Source organism: Hermetia illucens, chromosome 3 (assembly GCF_905115235.1).
Source record: "Hermetia illucens chromosome 3, iHerIll2.2.curated.20191125, whole genome shotgun sequence".
Lineage (NCBI taxonomy): Eukaryota > Metazoa > Arthropoda > Insecta > Diptera > Stratiomyidae > Hermetia > Hermetia illucens.
This window is the reverse complement of record NC_051851.1, coordinates 166659110-166677983: the sequence shown is the minus strand read 5'-3', so window position 1 is coordinate 166677983 and position 18874 is coordinate 166659110. Positions and strand designations below refer to the sequence as shown.

At 39.9% G+C, this 18874-nt stretch overlaps 1 protein-coding gene across 3 annotated transcripts in view; it reads right to left on the bottom strand.

The window, feature by feature from the left end:
• LOC119650848 (cytohesin-1) overlaps positions 1-18874 on the bottom strand; it is a 102381-nt gene that overhangs the window by 61682 nt on the left and 21825 nt on the right. Inside the window, exon 1 of one of the 3 annotated variants that reach the window (XM_038053993.1) lies at positions 18333-18780. The exons of the other annotated variants lie outside the window; for them this stretch is intronic. The gene's annotated coding sequence lies outside the window, so the exon portion shown is untranslated. Of the gene's footprint in view, positions 1-18332; positions 18781-18874 lie in introns of those variants that run through there. 3 annotated transcript variants of the gene reach the window in all.

Genomic DNA, 18874 nt, shown 5'->3' with positions numbered 1-18874 from the left:
GAGTTATTGGAGAGTTTTCGTAACAGGGATTGGATTGACGGAGACTTGGCCTTTAAAAACCTAAATTACGAAAAATTTCGAGACATGAACTTTTTTTCGATTGTTTTCTTTGATAATCTAGGAATCCGGGAAATACGCCGCGCACAAAACAAAAAAACTTATATCTCCGTTAACATTGAGAATTTCGAGAAATTTAGGTTAATTCGTAATCACTACTATCGGGAGAGGGTCTGAACTGCAAAATGGTATATAGGTTGGGAGACCTGGGTGCCTGGAAAATTGCTGAAATTTGGAGGAATTTTGGGAAAAACTTTAAACGCTTATATCTCCGTTAATATTGAGAATTTCGAGAAAAGGAGGTTAATTCGTAATCACCACTATCGGGGGAAGGTCTGAGCTGCAAAATGGTATATAGGTTGGGAGGCCTGGGTGCCTGGAAAATTATTGAAATTTGGAGAAATCTTGGTTCAAATTTATTTGACGAAATATGGAATGCCGGCGAAGTCTCCTGGGGCCTTATCGGGTTCGAGGGCATCACTCTCATCAACAGTACTTGATCGGATAAGATTCGACTGCATCGAACACTTAATAGTGTTCAATGAAGGAAAGAAAAAAAGACTGTGTGCTGGAGAGTATGCAAACCGTGATATGGGTCTCTGTGTTCCTTGCTTTGAATCATTTCATACCAAAAAGTAGCTCAAATGTATAAAAAAACGTAAATAATAATTCAATAATAAAGGAGATAGGTGAGGAAAGTGCAGGAAGTTTGCAGTCTCGCAGATTACTCACTAAGGAAGCTATCAGCACACCTGGCAGTTGTATTACTCGCTGCGACACAACCCCGGCTATTATCAGGGAGCGTGTTCGGCTGAAGGTCATCGCGGAGACTGGTGACCAAGAGTCGATGGGGGCAGAGGCGGCGGCATCAACAACACCACGCCGCACTGCAGGCAATAGTTTCATTACTCGCCGAAGCACTTTTCCGTCCAGCTGAAGTCTCCGTTGAGGTTCGAGACGAATTCCAAAGAGCATGTATAGAATTCCCGGAAATGAATCCTTTGCATAGACCAGGCGATATGCATCTCCAGCGACTCCGAGAATTCTATCTCAAATCAATGATGAGGTTGCATCTCGGCTGATATGTCGCTGCTGCAATTGTGTATTGTGGTGCAGTTACAGCTGTCAAATTGCACGCTTAGAAGATCTATTTTCGCGTTATTGGTTTGAGTGACCGAAGAGATCCACCATGGAAAATTCGTCTGGAACATCGGTGGGACTCATTAAGGCAGGACATTGCTAGACTGATTCAGATCAACACTGGCAATGCCAGCAGACGGCTGAAAAATAAAGTGCAGAGGGTTTAGCGGAACTATGCCATCCCAAGTGAGACACCCGTAGTTGAAATTCTGGACACACTAAAGCAGAAACTTTCTGTCATATGAAGTCTGTTACGACGATATGGCGAAAGTCACTCCAGACGTATCGAGAATGTAACTTACGCGAAGAGCCAGCAGAGTTTTTTCAGATCACTCAACGAATCCCAATAGAGCGTCCAGACCGTATAGTTTTCGGTGACGGAAGCGAAAGAATATTGGAGTAGGCTTTGGGGATTACCCGTCCAGCATGGTAGGTGAATCGCCGCCGAAGGCACCCGATATGCCACTAGGCCTGATATGAATTTTGCGGATGTTACTGAAAAGAAGGGGCACAATACTTCTTTAAGGACGCGGTGCGACTTTCCCTTAACAGAATAATACTGTAGAGAAAGTTCGACGAGCCATAAACAGCTTGAAGAACTCGAGGGGCCTTGGTCTGGATCGGGTGCAGAATTTCGGGTATAAAAAATTGACCAGCGTACACAGTCGGTTGGCACAATAAATTACCTACCTTGTCCCTAATAAGGATACGATGCAGAACCACGCGGACACGGACGGATTACTTGCTTACCAACCCTCTACAAATTGCTAACGTCCATTATTAGTGGAAGGGTCAATACACACCTCGAGACCAACAACATTCTGTCCCGAGGAGTAGAAGGGCTGCCGAGTTGGGTCAACGCGTTGCAGAGACCAACTCATTCTCAACTCGGTAGTTGTAGGACAAGCCACTAGAGACCAAAGAAACCTCTCTAGTTGCTATATCGATTATACCAAGGCTTTTGACAGCGTACCGCATGCCTCGCTAATCGATGTCCTACATCTGTATTGCCTTGATCTGAAACTAATAAAGTTCTTGGGGACAGTCATGGAAGGGTGGCATACCACTTTATCAGTGGGTTCATCTGAGAGTGCCAATACATCAGAGCCCATACATATACGGAGTCATCTTCCAGGGGGATTCGTTAAGTCCCCTTTGGTTTTGTATGGCACTGAACTCCTTTTCACGGCTACTGAATGATGCTAGAATGCATGGTTTCGCAATCCAATATGGCCTACGTGCTAAGTGTGAGCTGACACACTTGATGAACTTAGATGACATCAAGCTGTATGCTGGTACTTTTGCCCACCTTAGAAGTTTGTTGCGAATAGTAGACATGTTCACCCGTAATATTTGGATTAGACAAGTGTCGAATTCGAGCCTTCCGTAAAGGTTATTACAGGTAGCGTGCCGGACGTAGCATTATTGACCTTCACATCCAAGCTATGACCGACACCGACTTCTGCAAATACTTAGGAATTCTGCAAGGAACCCATGTTCGAGTTGGTGATCTGAAAAATGCTCTGCTGTCCGACTTCCTGCGACGTGTAAAGACTAAAATCGCATCTTTCGGGTAAGAATAAAATAAGCGCATTGAATGTATTCGCTTTCCCTTCACTGGCTTATGCATTCCGAATATTGCCGTGGAAGAAAACCGATCTGGAAAACATCGATATGGACTACTATGTCCAAATTTCGAATACATCATCCAAACTCTGCCATGGGGCGGATGAACCAACCTAGTGACATCGGAGGTAGGGGCGTGATTGACGTGCGTGGCACAACATCAACGCCAAGTCGACTCGCTGCGCGCTTATTTTTCCAGCAAGAAGCAGGCGAGTCCCTTGCATAAGGCTGTTTGTAAGACTGACTGTGGGCTGACTCCACTTAATTTGAAAGATCGATTTTTCAATCCTCTGAGTGGGGTGAAGTCGGATCAAGAACGGATCGATGAATGGAAGTTGAAGGCAATGCACGCTAAACGCGTGAATTGCCTTTGACAGCCATTTGTCGATTTACATTTGTTGAACAGATGGCTGTGTGCTGGGGAGCTCTTTGCTGAGACAGAGGGATTCCTGTGTGCCATTCAGGACGGCGTGGTCGCCACCCAACATCATGAAAGACAGGGTGGAGAACGACCAATGCAGAATGTGTGGTTCGGTGTTAGAGACGTTGGACCACCCCATTTCTGGCTGCACCTGTTATGGCACCGGTGCAATCCACAAACGGGCATAATGCTGTATGTAAGGTCATTCATCAAAACCTTGCATACAAGCATGGGCTGGTCACGGGAACATGTCCGGTTTACCGATATGAGCCGCAAGCAGTACTTCTGCTTACAGCATGTATTGACAAGACGGGTCGCTCCGCGTGATTATTATTGATGTTGCTATCTCCCATAATAGCAACATTGAACGAAAATATGTGAAGAAGAAGGTGAACTATGAGCCACTAACTCGGAAAATCGAAGAAATTTGGCGTCTCGAACGGGTGGTTGTAGTTCCCATAATGTTGTCAGCTACAGGTATTGTACCTAAATCCCTCACGGCTTCCCCTGATGTCCTGGGACTCTCACACAGTTTGGTTCAAACCATGCAGAAATATACCATTCTGCATACGTCCTCGATTTTGCGGGACCATTGACCTACCACCGGCTACCATCACCCCTTTTTTTTTAAGTAGATAGGATCGTCCGATCCTAAATGCCTGGTACTTAGTACTAGTATTTGGTAAAATTCGGCATCTTCTGAGATAGTGACAACTCGGAAATATAGTAATTTTTATTACAGATAGAACTGATTTTATGTAGATGTGGAGGAATTTTTAGCATAAATACAAAAAGTCTACTTTCCATTAGGAAACAAACTAAATAACTAATAAAATAAACAATCTTTTTTACTGCAAGTTTTTCTCTACCTCTGACGACTAAATGAATGGAATTTGAATACATCGAAGTAAAAAATTCACCTTCCGAAGGTTGTTCATTGACCAGCATGAGTAACCGGTATTTACTATTGAAAAAAATGAGTCACGAATGTAAAAAGGAAAACATAAAATTGAGCAATAATGATAAACTGCATGATTCGAATATTGACGAGATAAAATTACATTTCATTCATAGAAATTGAAAGATAAATGAATTAAAATAATTCCTTTTTCATTGCTCTTACAAATAACTTGAACTATGTAAAATTATGAAATTTCAAAGCAAACAGATTAGTACATTCCCAAACACGCCACGTAATGATTCATAAATCCATGAGTCCAAATCAATCTTAATTGTATCTTTTTTGGGTAAACATGATAAAATTTTCCGTCATCTTCACGACTTGCTTTCTTTCATCTTTTTTTCTACAAATCTAAAATGATCTGCAGAAAAATTACGGAAACAAAATGCATAAATACATATCAATCCATGAAAATTGAAAGCATCTCGATATGCATTTATAAAACTGCAATTAGATTCAAATCCACCTTTCTTTCCCTCTTTTTTTGGCGGATTTTACCTATAAAGTGGGAAATAATCGGTAAAAATTTGTACAATGCAACAAAGCAGACTCAGACGTGCTAAATTCATAATAAGATAAGAAAGTAACTTACGAAGCAACTCAGTGAAGTTTAGATTTTAGCACAAATAAACTAATCATTCAATCATATTGAAGCTTTTATCTGAAAAATACTTCGCTAGCTAGGTAGGCTCGTGTGACGTTCAGTCAGGATTTATTAGCAACTGTTTGAAATTTAAAGAGCAGGTGATCAAAGTGATAATTTTTTTCAGTTGTTTGATTTAAAGACGTCAATGAAATTTACAAATTATTGTTATTTAAGTAGTAATGACGTGGATTTATCTTTTTATATTTGATGTTGATGGAATTTGAATGGATTTCATTGTTTTGATTCATCTTAGGTCCTGAAAACGTTGTGTTTATTTCTAAAAGAACATTAAATATTTTAGAAGAAAAGATTTCATTGTTGACGTCTCTAGATTTTTTGAATACCTAGATACGTTACTACTTGTCGACATATGTTTTAGATGAACATCAGTGTGTGAATTTCGCACCACGGGTTCAATTTTTACATCAAATATTAGCCCCCATGTGTGTTTTGAAAAAGTGGAACTAAAGACACACGGGCACATCGTCCAGAATTTCTGGATAGTGTACATACAAGTTAAGTGCAAAAAGAGCCATCAACTTGGGAATTCTAAAGATCCACGACGGAAAGTCCGCATTGCTGCAACTGCGACGGCCAATTTGGGCAAGCTATCGCGGGTATCCAGCTTATAAGGAAATGGTAGCGCGATGGGAAGCTGCCAAAACCCGGAAGGCAAGCAAGGAATCTTCGGTCATAGAGTTTGATCAGTCTAAGCGTGTCAGACATGCAATGTTGAATCTAGGATAAATTTAAGGAGGGTTTCTAGTCAATTTCTACAAAATACACTAATAAGAAACATGTGTAACGACTAAAACGCTTGATGATTGTCAAAAGACCATCCTCAGTGGCCGAAGACGACCAAGAGGGAAAAGCTACTCCCAAAACCGTCGACATTGTTCCTCCTGCTTCCTTGACGTCCTCAGGACGTTATTTTGAAGGATGTCCCTTGTTATGAGAGCGGGGTTACCTTCATGGTCAATTTAGCCAGTATATTTAGATTTTGGGTGATACCTCTTCTCTCTTGGTCGCCTCGGGTCATTAAAGATGACTTTTTGACCATCATCAAGCCTTTTAGTCATTTTAAATGGTGCCCAACGTCAGGTCCAAATTTCCTAGATTCAGGCCTAACATTTCTGAATTACATGTTCAAGTCATGTCCTTCAAGTTTTAGGTTTTACGCCTGTTTTCCCAGAAGTGTTCCTAAGCCTCAATTTTCCTTTTCCACCTTATAGTTTCCTGTTCTATCCTTGGTAGTATACCACCAGAACTAGTCGTTTGTTGTGTTTTACCTAGAGACTTAACGCTTTCCAGAAGTCTCTGGATCTAGGTTTCTGAAATTGGAAAATAATTAATATACTTGCTTCTTTGTCGGGGTCAAGTGACAGGTGAGATGAATCTTTGAGGGAATATAGAGGTAGTTTCTGTATTGTTATTTCGGACCTCCGGACTCCTCCACTTTGCAACTAATGTCATAATTAATATTGGTTTTGAAAAGTACTTTCATTTGATACCTCACATTCGGTGAAAAAAATGTGATTCAAAGTTTGCACCAAACTGCGATTTGTTTCTGAGAAAATAGGTCTGACCGACGGATGGACCGATTGGATTGTGTTAAGATTGGGACAGATCGGATAACCTGTGGGATTCTACAAGGATCGATCCTCAATCCTCTTCTGTGGATAATAATCTACGTTCGAATGTTGAGGTTACAGCCCCCCAAAGGGGTGACCGTCATCGTAGCAGAAGATATCAAGGAGAACGAGGCTTTGACAAATGAGGAATTTAGGAAATCAGATCCTACCTAGAAGGCACTAGCCTGACGCTCGCAGGACGCGAATGTTGATGTCGAAGGAAGCAAATGCCGATAAAGATTAGGATTGGCGAACAAACTATGCACTTGCAACAAGCGCTCAAACCATATCCTGAAAGTTTAGCAACAAAATCATCCAGAGGTACAATGTTATTTTCCGAAAATGTTATCGAACATAAGCGGCCCAAGACAAAGCCGTCGGCTTCAAATCTCCAGAGTTGTTAGTTCGATTTTGCTTTATACAGCTCCTGTTTGGGCATCGGCACTGTAACATGAAGCAAATAGAAAAAAGATTGCACGCTTATATCGATTATGTACACTGCGGATATTGTAGGATTACAGGCATGATCCCCATCGACATCCTGGTGAACGAGGGTCGACGCCTCTATGACCCGACAAACGCAATCACGGACGGACGGTCGGACAGACAGACGAATGAACGGAAAGGCGATTTTAATAAGGTTTTGTTTTACAGAAAACCTTCGAAAATGATTTGAGCCCTATTTTCGAAAAATTCATCAATGTCTCTGGGTGAAGGTGCTCTCAAATTGTTCAAAAAGATTTGAAGATCCGCACAAGGCACTTCATGGACATTTGCTCGCAAATAACTTGAAATTTCCGTATACCTTGCAGAAGCCGATGATGGACTATAAAACATGCCGTGAGAGTCCACGTTTAGGGATGTCTCTCAGAAAAGGATGTTGGGAGCTTGTGTTTGTTCATGGACAACTCGAACATTGAAAAAATTAAGAAAATCTAAAAGAAAGCGTATAGTCCGTAATCATTTTGAGAAGATCGCCATTAATAACCTAAAAACTTCTTCTGCTGTGGCAGCAATAGTTAAAGCTATGGATGGTAAACGGATCCTGGTAGCCTCCATCTAGTTCCAGTGCAATTTTGAAACTGAACAACTTTTCATGACCTAGGGAGTCTTAGACAATCTCAAGTAAAAATCAACAACTTTGCGATGACTTAGGGAGTCTTGGTCAATCTCTAGTTAAAATCTATGTATCTCCTTCTCGGTGGCGACGTCCCTTCGAGAAACCGTCTCTGAAGCGACAAAGCAGTCAAACCCCCTCAAAAAGTATCATCATCACCATCAGGGCCGCAACAACCGGTATATGGTTTAGATGTGCTTTAGTAAGGAACTAATGAGATTCAGCTTTTTCGTCGAGGTTCAATAATTAGATATCCCTAAAAGCCATCTGAGACAGGATCTGCCATGTCTTCTTTTCCTACCATAGATATTACCCTCATAGACTTTTCAGGCTTAATCATCATCACTTCGTCGTCCGCCCACATCAACTTATTGAGGTGGACCAAACAGCCACGGTATCGCTCAGAAATTTGGAAGTGATGTAGGCTACGGAATCGTTCATTCTCACGTAGGGGCCCAACAATTCCTCGGAGGATTCTTCTTCCAAACGCAAAGAGTTCAACATTTTTCTTGCTAAGATGATTATTGCCTTGTACAGTAAGAGCTTTGACCCAATGATGAGTAATTTCGAACGAAACAGCTTTTGTAAGCTGAAATGGATCCGCAGTTCGCTCACCAATCTTGAGATGACTTTCCCAGATAGACTGATAAGGCTGAGCAACAAGTCCATTCTTGACTGCTTTTTGCAGTATGACGAAATCACCAGGTACTATTTTCCAATTGAACTGGCAGCGTCCCTCATCTTCTGGACTGCAAAAGCGAGCCTGAACCGCCATAACCTGCAACTTATCGGACAAATAAATTATCGAGGCTATCAATTTGGCTACCGACGTCATTAACGCTGCTACATGCAGATATACCAAGCTGATAAAAGTCAATAAGTACGAATATAACTCGCTGTCTCATGATATATTGTTACACATCAAAGTCAGGCAAATATGACGCAGGAACCTCAAACAGACTTTTCAGAAAATTATTTGCAAAAAAACAAAACTTTGCATTCTCGGATTAATTGTCTAAGTACAATTTTCCGGCAAATCGTAGTAAGAAAGTGCTACCGCGGGAAATAGGCGACATAGAGCTCCAGCCTAATATGCTTTAGTATGCAAATAGGCCGACGGGTAAACACAAGCCTCGCAACTTCGTTCTTACTAAGGAACGGGAACCTGTTTGCAGTGACGCAAGAAAAACATAAGTCCTTGTGAAATGATTTGAAGCTCAACTCGACACCTCTTTGCCTCAAAAGATCCAGCTCTAACTGTCAAACCAGTGGATTCGCAACCTTTTCTGAGCCTCCCAAAAATTCATCGTCTTGTCCCATTTCCTAGACGATATAAAAACAGATGGACCTGACGAGATTATATTAGAATTTCCCCTTCCCCCTTCCCTGAAATTTCTTTTAGCAGTTTTTAAAAACCACCAAAATAGTGACTATTTTCCATCTACCTGGAAAGTAGTAAAAATCGTTGTGATCCGAAAAAAGGACACCTCTGCCAAACTAAAAAATTTCAGCCCCATCTCCTTTCCAACTTGTGAAAACTTCTTCAGTGAATTTGGACAACTGGACTAACCCAGTACTGCAATCTCAAAAATAGTATTCCCGTCCCACTATCAGTTCGGACTTCGTTATAAACACGAAATACAATATGCACTGAGCTATCTCCACGACACTGGTCTCTAGATTTCATGTCAAAAAGAAACCGCTTGTAGTCTGCGCATTAGATGTAGAAAAGGCCTTTGACTCCGCGTATGGGTAAACGAACTCATATACAAACCGTTGAAAACTTTCCCAACTCTGCTTATCGGAATTGCGACTACCTTTTTTGAGGATAGGCTCGGCTGTGTCAATGTGAGAAATTAATTTTCCGACCTCTTGCCCGTAACATCAGGAATACCGCAAGAATCCATTTCAGGACCTATTTTATACGTTTTCTGACATTCCTACTCTTGAGGTCGATACCAATGATTAGGGCATTTAAATAAATGAGGCGTAAATGCAATTATGTACCTTTAGGCGGAAGTCTAGATTTGGGTTCTAGAAGTATCCATAGGAAAACTAAACGCTTGAAAATCAAAAACTGAAACACAACAGTAAGCAAATCACAAACAATCAAATACTTGGGGGTTAAATTTCATGAATTTTCAAGTTTAATCCCCACCTGGAGATCACTATCATCAAGGCACGCGGCGTGGTTGTTAGGATATACCTTCTTCTTCGCAGAAAAGATAGATCTTAGCGCTAAAGGTAAACTGATTCTCTAAGAGCTCACTATCAGTAAGACACGCAGCGCGGTTAATAGGACCTATTTTCTTTTCCGCAAAAAAATAGGTCTTACCAAGACCCTGATAAGACCCATCATCTGTTACGGAGCACTTGCTCCAATCATCCTATGACTAAATGCAGAACATCGGAACGCCGAATAGTAAGACATTCTCCCGGTTTGTCTTATCTATCTTAAGTATCTTTAGCTAGAATTAAGCATGTAAATAGTAGTTTTTACGGAAGTAAAATAAAAAAAACTTCTGGCACTTTTAGTGCGAGTACTTTTTTTTAAATAAATTTGATGTTTGGTAACTAGAATATGCTAAGATTGATGTACACATGTAGAATAGATAGTTGCGCGGAAATCTGTTAGTATTGAACTATGCATTAGTATCTGACTCAACGTTACTCAAGCCTACTACCTTGAGGGGGTTATTATTTTCGATATTGATGAGATTTCTCCAAAACAATTGATAATACACATATTTCGCTCCCCCATAAAGTAGGGAACACTCCAGACTTTTCTTTTCAATGTTATCACGTTAGTTTTTTTTTTATTTTTCAAGATTTTGGATCAAATATTAATTTCTATTGCGAAAGAGCTTGTCCTCAACAAATTTGATAGGTGATATAATTATTCAAAAATTTCAGCCATTTCGTTGTAATATGTATATCTAGGCCAATGGTATCTATTGATTAGCATTGAATGAACCGTGATTAGTGCAGCGATTAGTCGCAATAGTTATCAAAATAGTCTTCAGTGTTCAGGAAGTGGGGACGGGGCTTCACACAAATCAATATTGATTAATCAACAACGACTTGCTAATATCGTGCTTAGTTTGTATTGATGCGTAATTTTGCACCTTTGAGATGAAATAAATGCGTTGAATTCAACACATAAATAGAATATCATGGCGAGGAACTATTTTTTCCAATCCAAATATTGTTGTCTAATTATGCCGCGCATTAAGAACACTGTATACAGGACATTCAACTCTCAGCAAATTGTTCGAAATTTTATGATGGAGAAAAACTGTTGCGCATCTTCGACCGCCGACGGTAATTGCGGCGGAGAAATTCCGGCCATAAAGTCTGGTGTTAGTGTCGGGTATGTGATGCAGTGCATTTTTTTGCGCCTACGTGGTATTGCACAGCTGTTTTTGCACAAAATTAGTTAGCAGTACTGGAATTATTTTCTTCACCTACAATATGCGTAAAATGTAACATCCAAGGAAATTATAAGGTAGATGAGAAAGATAATTCGAATAGAGTCCTAGATAAAATCCTGTGTAGCATTAAGGCAAATAACTTTGTGATTTTAGTGGACATTTTAACGTCAAAGTACGACCACCAAAACTAACCTTGCATTGGGAAGGTCATGAGGATTGGCAGCAAAAGCTAAACTGGAAATTTGGTTAAAAGTCAACCTCTAATACGTTCCGACCAACATCGCCGACCTAAGGACAGTATGGAAGGACCCCTAAACAGTCATTGCATTAATTGCTAAAAGGATTAGTATAGAGAAAAAACATGAGAAGCATTCTCAAGTGTGCTGTTAGCAAAAAAAAAAAACAGAATTGATCAATATAAAAGATTCGATTTCCCACGAAGAAAACACCAACTTCACATGAGTTCGGTGATTTGTTAGAAGTTTTTATAGTTTGGATGAAAGGTACCGCCACACCTGCCATATTCTCAAATCTCGCATTTTCTGATCAATACCTATTTCGGTCTGCACAAAATGTTCGAAACCATAAAATCTTACTTTAAATGAGACCCTTAAAAAAGTCTTGGGTCAGTCTTTCTTCAGTAAGGATCTCTTTGGTATAAACTCAAAATAAATTTTAAACAATTCGCTTCAAGCGTATGAATGATGGCAAACACCAGGTAAAAATCTTCTGCACAAAATGTGGGAAGTTCTATATTATATTACGGCATTCTATACCCCACGGCAGGGCGCGTGGCTGATACTCAACCAAATCGAAGACCGCACCGTCAATTATATAGACTTGCTTCCGAAATTTTTGATCCTAGGGCCCCTGCGTAACATTCTTTGCACTCAAAATTGGCAATTTCTGCATTGTAGTTTTTGCCCTACGCATTGAGGAGCTGAATACAGTGTCTGGATGGCCAAGTTAAGTAAGACGAAGAGTAAATAGTCATTTTCGCGGATTCGGATTCTTTCTTGGGTAAATGTTGTTTTAATGATCGGAACAAGTGGAAGTCAGATAGTACTAAATTATGACGAATATGAAACCCTCGTAAAATAAATCTGCTCCAGGAACTGGCACATCACCTTGCCGTACCTAATTTGACATGGTTGTGTGGAAGCAAGACTTCCAAGATGTTTAAGCAGCTTTTCTCGGACCACTTCTACCAGTCTCTAGAGTTGCTTCAGAAAGATATTTGCATAGATTATGCGCTTGCCTTCGAAGTGGGGCTAAAGCAACATTCCTAACGAATACCAAAATGTGCATAAAAAACTCGAGATGAGGAACCTTTGTTTTTTAGGTGACTTGCCAGCTATTTTCCTGAAACGACCCAGAAGAAACTATGCCTGTTTTTCTTGTAGAAGACCCAAGACTGATAGTTTGTAATAATTGAGCCGACAAAACTATAGAAACAGAAGGTGAGATAGTTCTTAGGTTTGTCAGGCACTATTAACATGGTTTGTAGAAGAGAAACTATGTTGAAACGGAGATATCCAAAAAAACTTGAGTCCACCAACACACGATTAAGTCGAAATTGAACTGTGAGAAGCAACGTAAAGAGGAGAAGCGAAGGCTCGACCGTGAGCTTTACCTGATTTTTTCAACAGGCGTTGTAGTTTGTCCATTCATTTCATGCACGTCCTCAAATGATAACATCTTATCCCTTTAAGCTTTTCGGATGTGATAACGCTTGATTATTGTTCTGAAAGACATTGTCAAAATATTTGAAATGCCTTTCGCCTCCAAAGCCTCCCAGATCCATACTGCAATTCAAACTTGCACTTTTTTGAGCAACTGGTTATTTGTCCGACCCTCTTCATTTTATGATACCGCAATCAAAAGCCTCCCAATTCTCTGGAAATAAATATATTTCTAAAACAGGAGATTAATGAAAAACACGTTCTCAATTCTCTGTATTTTGGTAGACATTTTCTTTTTAAATCAAATCCCGTTTATATTTGATTTATTTTTGAATGTGCATGTTTAAGGGCCTTTCCCGCATCCAGATTGCTTGATTTTGGATGAAATTGAGGTCTATGACGCATCGTTTCTTTATCGATGGTGACTAGACGATTAGATATCAGCTCTTTACGAGCGGTGACTGGACAACTTTGGAAGATCTGCTTGAAAATTTCACGTTGCTGGAACCAACATCTCGCACGGTAGTAGCGTACGTCTTGAGTGTACTGCTGATCTTATGTGCCTTACCCCTTGAATTGGTTTTCTATTTGTACTTATACAAGCCTGAAATTTATGCTCACCCATTTTGACTAAATTTTGGTCTTTTAAGAGCGTTAATAACCGGTAGATGTACAGTCTGTTACATAAGAGCGTGGTCACTGTTGCACGTAGATAAAAAATCAGAGCGTCCTGTTTCTTTTTCTATGACATAGAGGGTACCTCAGTCCTTCATGCTTTTTGTAAAAAGTCAGCTCTCTGTCAAATCTAGCCTTCAATTGAGTGGTTTTTCGAAATGAGTGCTGTTTACGCCTCTCGCTTTGAGGCAATTTTTATATGTTTGCATGAAAAAGGACCCAAATTAACGCAAACTGCTGCTGCGAAATATATGGGAAAGTCGAAGCAGTTCGTTAGCAAGTGAATAAATCGCTATAAAAAGGTAGGTAACGTTGATGATTTTCCTGATCGCGGAAGTGCAAGCAAAATCTCAAAAAAAGACGAAAAAGAGATTCTCGCATTGTTCTCGAAAGATCCAACTTTGACTTTACGTGGAGCTGCTGTGAAATTGAAAGCAAAAGGTGTTGACATATCTTACGGAACGATTCGCAGGCACTTGCTTGCCAATAAACTGAAATATCGCAGTACTTTGGAAACACCAATATTGAGTGCAAAACACGTTGAAAAACGAATGGAATGGGCGAAGGAAAACTTGGACCGCGATTGAAGCAACGTAATTTTTTCTGATGAATCCTCCTTCTGGGCATTTCCGAGCATCAAACACGCCTGGACAACCTCCACCAGTAGGATGCTTCAACGGACTGTTAAACACCCCGTCAAGGTCCATGTTTGGGGGTGCTTCTCAAACAAAGGTTTCGGTACTTTGTTCTTATTTACCGAGAATTTAAATGTCGAAAAAATGAATAAAATATATCAAAAGGCTTTGTTACCATCTGCTAAGCAATGGTATATCAAGAAAAATGAAAGCTGGATCCTTCAAGAGGACAACGATCCGAAACATCAGAGTCGAGCGTGTAGCGACTGGAAGGCGCAAAACGGAGTTGTCACTTTAGATTGGCCATCTCAGTCACCGGATGCAAATCCCATGGAAAATGTGTGGGCTCTGATGAAAATGCAACTTCGCAGACGCAAGCCATGTAATTTAGATCAACTTTCTCGACAAATTCGGAAAATTTGGAGGTCTTTTCCGGTAGAATATGCAGAAAAACTAGTGGAAATTATGCTCCGACGTGCCAGGCCATAATTGACAATGCAGAAGATTGGACTTGCTACTGAGGTATTTGCATTGAGTATTGACGACCAAATTATCAACACACAAAACTACACAAGGAAAATGTAGGAGACAAATTAGAAGAAAATGGGGATGAAAAAATATTGTTAGAACTACCAAATGTGGATGTGGAAGATTTGAAGTTTTGAATATAGTTAAGCAGATAAGCACATAAAAGGGGTAGTGCGTCTACAACGCTAGGCGCAAGTTTCTCCAGGTCTTCCCGAGAAACCTACATTCCTTCTCTGCTGTTTGGTACCAGGTGTTTCTAGGGCGACCTACTCGCCCGCTGCTCTGAGTATGTAGAAAGACAAATTTGAAGAAAACTGGGAAATGTTGATAGAACTGCCGAATCTGGTCGTGGAAGATTTGGATATAGTTCGTCTACCACGCCTACGCCCTATCGTTGCCTGTGAAGCATATTTCCTCAGGTCTCTTCAGATCTTTCCGAGGAGTATACACTCCTCCTCTATCATTTTGGGCAGAGTTTTTCAAGAACTACTTGCTCGTCTGCCACTATGAGAATGTGGAATCTGTATAGCATAGCCAGTAATGGAATTGTTGCCCCTTTTTTAAAGCGTGACCTATCTACTGCTACATTCTAGCATACCTAGTCTACCGATCCCTGGCCCGTGAGCAGACCCAGTTGTTTGTTCGAAATTTTGTCGGATCAAATTAGATCAATGACACGGCGCAAACAGGTGATAGCGGAGACTTGAAACTGCTTCTGCGTAGAACATTCCATACACATCTCCTGTTGATGCTGTCGAAAGCCTTCTCGGAATCGATGAAGATTGGGTGAAGCGAAGATCTAAACACTGTCCCAAGATGATCTGAAGCACGTGTTAATGTGGTCTGTGCAGGAGCGTCCAGAGAAACCAGCCTGTCAATCAAGTTTTCGAATTATCCTTTGATGTGTTTGAGGATAATTTTATTTATGATTTTTGGGCAGGAAGCAGGTAATTACCCCTCTGTCACACTCAAGGGTGTTGCTTTTTTTCGGAATCTTGACTTAAATTCATTCCTTCCGTTTGCTAGAAAAGATATCAGATATGCAGCTTTTACGAAGGAGTGGAAGAAGCAATTCTGCAGAGGCAAGAGTTGTGATGAACAGTTCGTCTAGAGTACCTTAAATAGGCAAAGCTGATGATTGTACATCATTTCAAGTTGGTGATACTAAGTTTTTGTTGAATATATTCATAATTGGAAGCATTCGTACGAAGAACCATACCGACTTATTTCAGTTGCATTGGCGCTGTAGACACGTTGCCCTTTTCCGCAAAGTTGGAAAGTGTACTTGCATGAATCCTTATAGGTTGATTTCATTCATAAGGTAATTTCGTCCCAACCTAGTCCCTGATCATTGACAAATACTATAACTAACGACGCAAATGACAATATGAAAACAGAGCTATTGGTTCGAAATATTAATCTTGGAAATCATACACCTGTGGTCCCGAAATAATTTGCCAGGAGGAATTATTTTGCATTGAACTTGTCAATAGTGAGCAATACAATAATAAGTAAGTGCTGAATAGGAAATTCCGAACTTTCCAGTGATCATGCAAATAATATGTATCTTTCTAAACCTCTACCAGATTACGTCCCACCCCGTCGGGATTTAAAACTGTAGACTGGCTGAACGAGCTAGTAACTTCGCCTGAACTAATTTTTTTTAAGATTGAGGGAGTCCTAAGTCTACACCCCGTTGTTGTCGGACCGGACCGATTGTGAGGAAACTTTCCTCTATATATGTGGTCCACAAACCCCTCCTTTTTAAGCTAAATACCCAAATTTTTGAAAAAATGATTGACGATGTGGTCCATGGTAGAGACAACTCATTAGACGTTGCCTTAGGACTCCTCAATCGTTAAACATTTAAACATTTCGTTTCGGCCTAATTTCGGTCTGAATATAAAGGCGGATTTCACTTGGATATAATTCGCATTCGTGTCATGTTTGGAATTTTAGATAAACGACCCATTACCATCCGTACTGGTCACGCTCCTTCCAGGGCAGAGGTGGGGCAGCGTCTGATGAGTTGCTTCTGCCCTGGACGAAACCGTCAATCACTTTTTTCGCCTGATTGTCAACCAGAAACTAAGTGAGTTTAACTTTAATAGTGGAGTTTACTGCGGGGACTCTGGACTATCCGAGAGAAGTCATTTATGTAGGATACACCCGCAAATAAAGCAAGGAATTTAACTCTTGAGAGAAGTTTTTTGCATCACCCTGGTGCTTTTATGAGTCAGATATTTATGAAATTTAAGGAGCGACATGAAGTGCAGGACTATCGAAAGTGAGCTATTCTTTAGACGAAGTGTCGAAATGAGCCCTGACGATTTAGATAAGAGAGACCAAAGACTGTAATGAACAAAGGTGAACATAGGTTTACATATAAGAAGAGAATACAATTTAATGTACCCTTCTATAATAATATTTTAAAAAATCTTAAGGTTTCTATCAACCTAACTCAGTTAGTAGGATTTGATCCTGTACGAATAACCCTCTACCGTGATAAGGAATTTGAATGACTAAGTTTTGCTATTGGGCGAATCAAATGTTATCAGGTTCATTTTAATTACAAATTGACCAAATTTCGTCTAATCAGGAGGACTCATAACTTATTTTTCAATTCGACACGGGTCAATCTGATGCGGTGAGTGTTAATTTTTTTCCAAAATTTGCGCTTAATTTCGGAGATCAAAGTTTCTCAGCTTGAGCCTCTGACTGGTTTTGTTGGTTTCTGGTCATACTTATTTTTGAACAGATTCAGTATCAATATCATGAAACAATTACATCACAACTCAAAGCTGAGTTGGTTGATTGACATATTTTTTTTTTTTTAAATAATTATAATTTTGCTACTTGACGCAATTGAAAGTAATCAAAAATCTTCAGTTACGCAAATATAATTGATGTGATATTCGCAGGAAAAAATTTTTTATACTTGAATATTTCAAATATTACGAATCCAATAATAGAATTGCCTGAGGCACAAAAAACACACCAGCAAGTGATGTTAATCACAATTCTCTTTGAAGCAATGGAAATTATTTTAAATTCAGATACAGATAGAAGGGGTTTGGATATTTTTACCATTTTCGTCGACATAAATTTCAATTCACTAAATATTTATTAGCGAAACAAATGGAGGATCATGATTTATAGTTAACTTTGGGATAGAAACAAGCATGTGCGATTGATTATTCATTCGATTCAATTCAATTTTACTCTAATTCATTATTCATTCCACAGTAGGCACACTTTGTACAGTTTTCGGTTAAATACCACACGGAATCATATCGATATCATTTGAACAAATGGAGGAAGGTAAGGTAAATAGACGAAGATGAGCTAATAATTTACTCCACTGTAGACTGAAACATGTTAGCCGATTTCACATTAATTATCATTATTTTTGTTTGAACAGGCATGAATCATTGTCGCGATATCGCGCACCGGGGGTGGGAGCAATTTCACTATTTTTTCATGAATTCCATTAATTGCTGAAAGTGATTCGTTGCACAGGTAATAACGCTCAACACATAAATACGCGTAGTTAGCACTTTTATGCATTTATAACGTGTTATTGTGAAAAGCCACTAATTGCACATTTAGCAAGAATTGAAATATTTTCCCATTGACACATTGCAATGTATCTTTTGCCTTCGGTCAGAGGACAAAAATGCATACACTTGTCTATAATTGCACTGTACTTTGTGGCCAAGGGTACATTTACACTAAACACACATTTTTTCTTGCATTATATAAAATAATGCATCATCACTCACTTTACTCCAATAATATTTCACGTATCAGCATATCTCCATTAGAACGTGCCCGCAAACGATAATTAACTAATGCGGAAGTGTTAGAACCGAAACTTGAAATCCACCCTGATTTTCGCCCAATTTAATTTAATGCAATTCAATCTGTATTAAATTATCGCGAAAATTGAAACTAAAGTGGACAATGTCCGCGCGATGCGCAACGATGATGCTATTGCAGCAGCAGAATCAACAATTCCCGACTGATACGTACTAAAAATCGTACTGAAAATAACAAAAACGCTTGTGAAACACGCGCGCGAATAGCAAAATCTACGAATAATCTATCTGGTCGAGCCAGCTAGCTTTTAGCTTGAAGCAGCTAGTTACATACTAGCTAGGTCTCGGGTCTATATTCAGCTGAATGTTGGGGCTGTTGCCGGACGACATTGTGTGGATTGTTACTTGAGCGCGAATCTCACACGCAATCGACATATGAGAAAGATACTCCGCGTAGTAGATATTTCTTTCTTTTATTTTGCCCAAAAGAGCGTCGACTTCTCTCT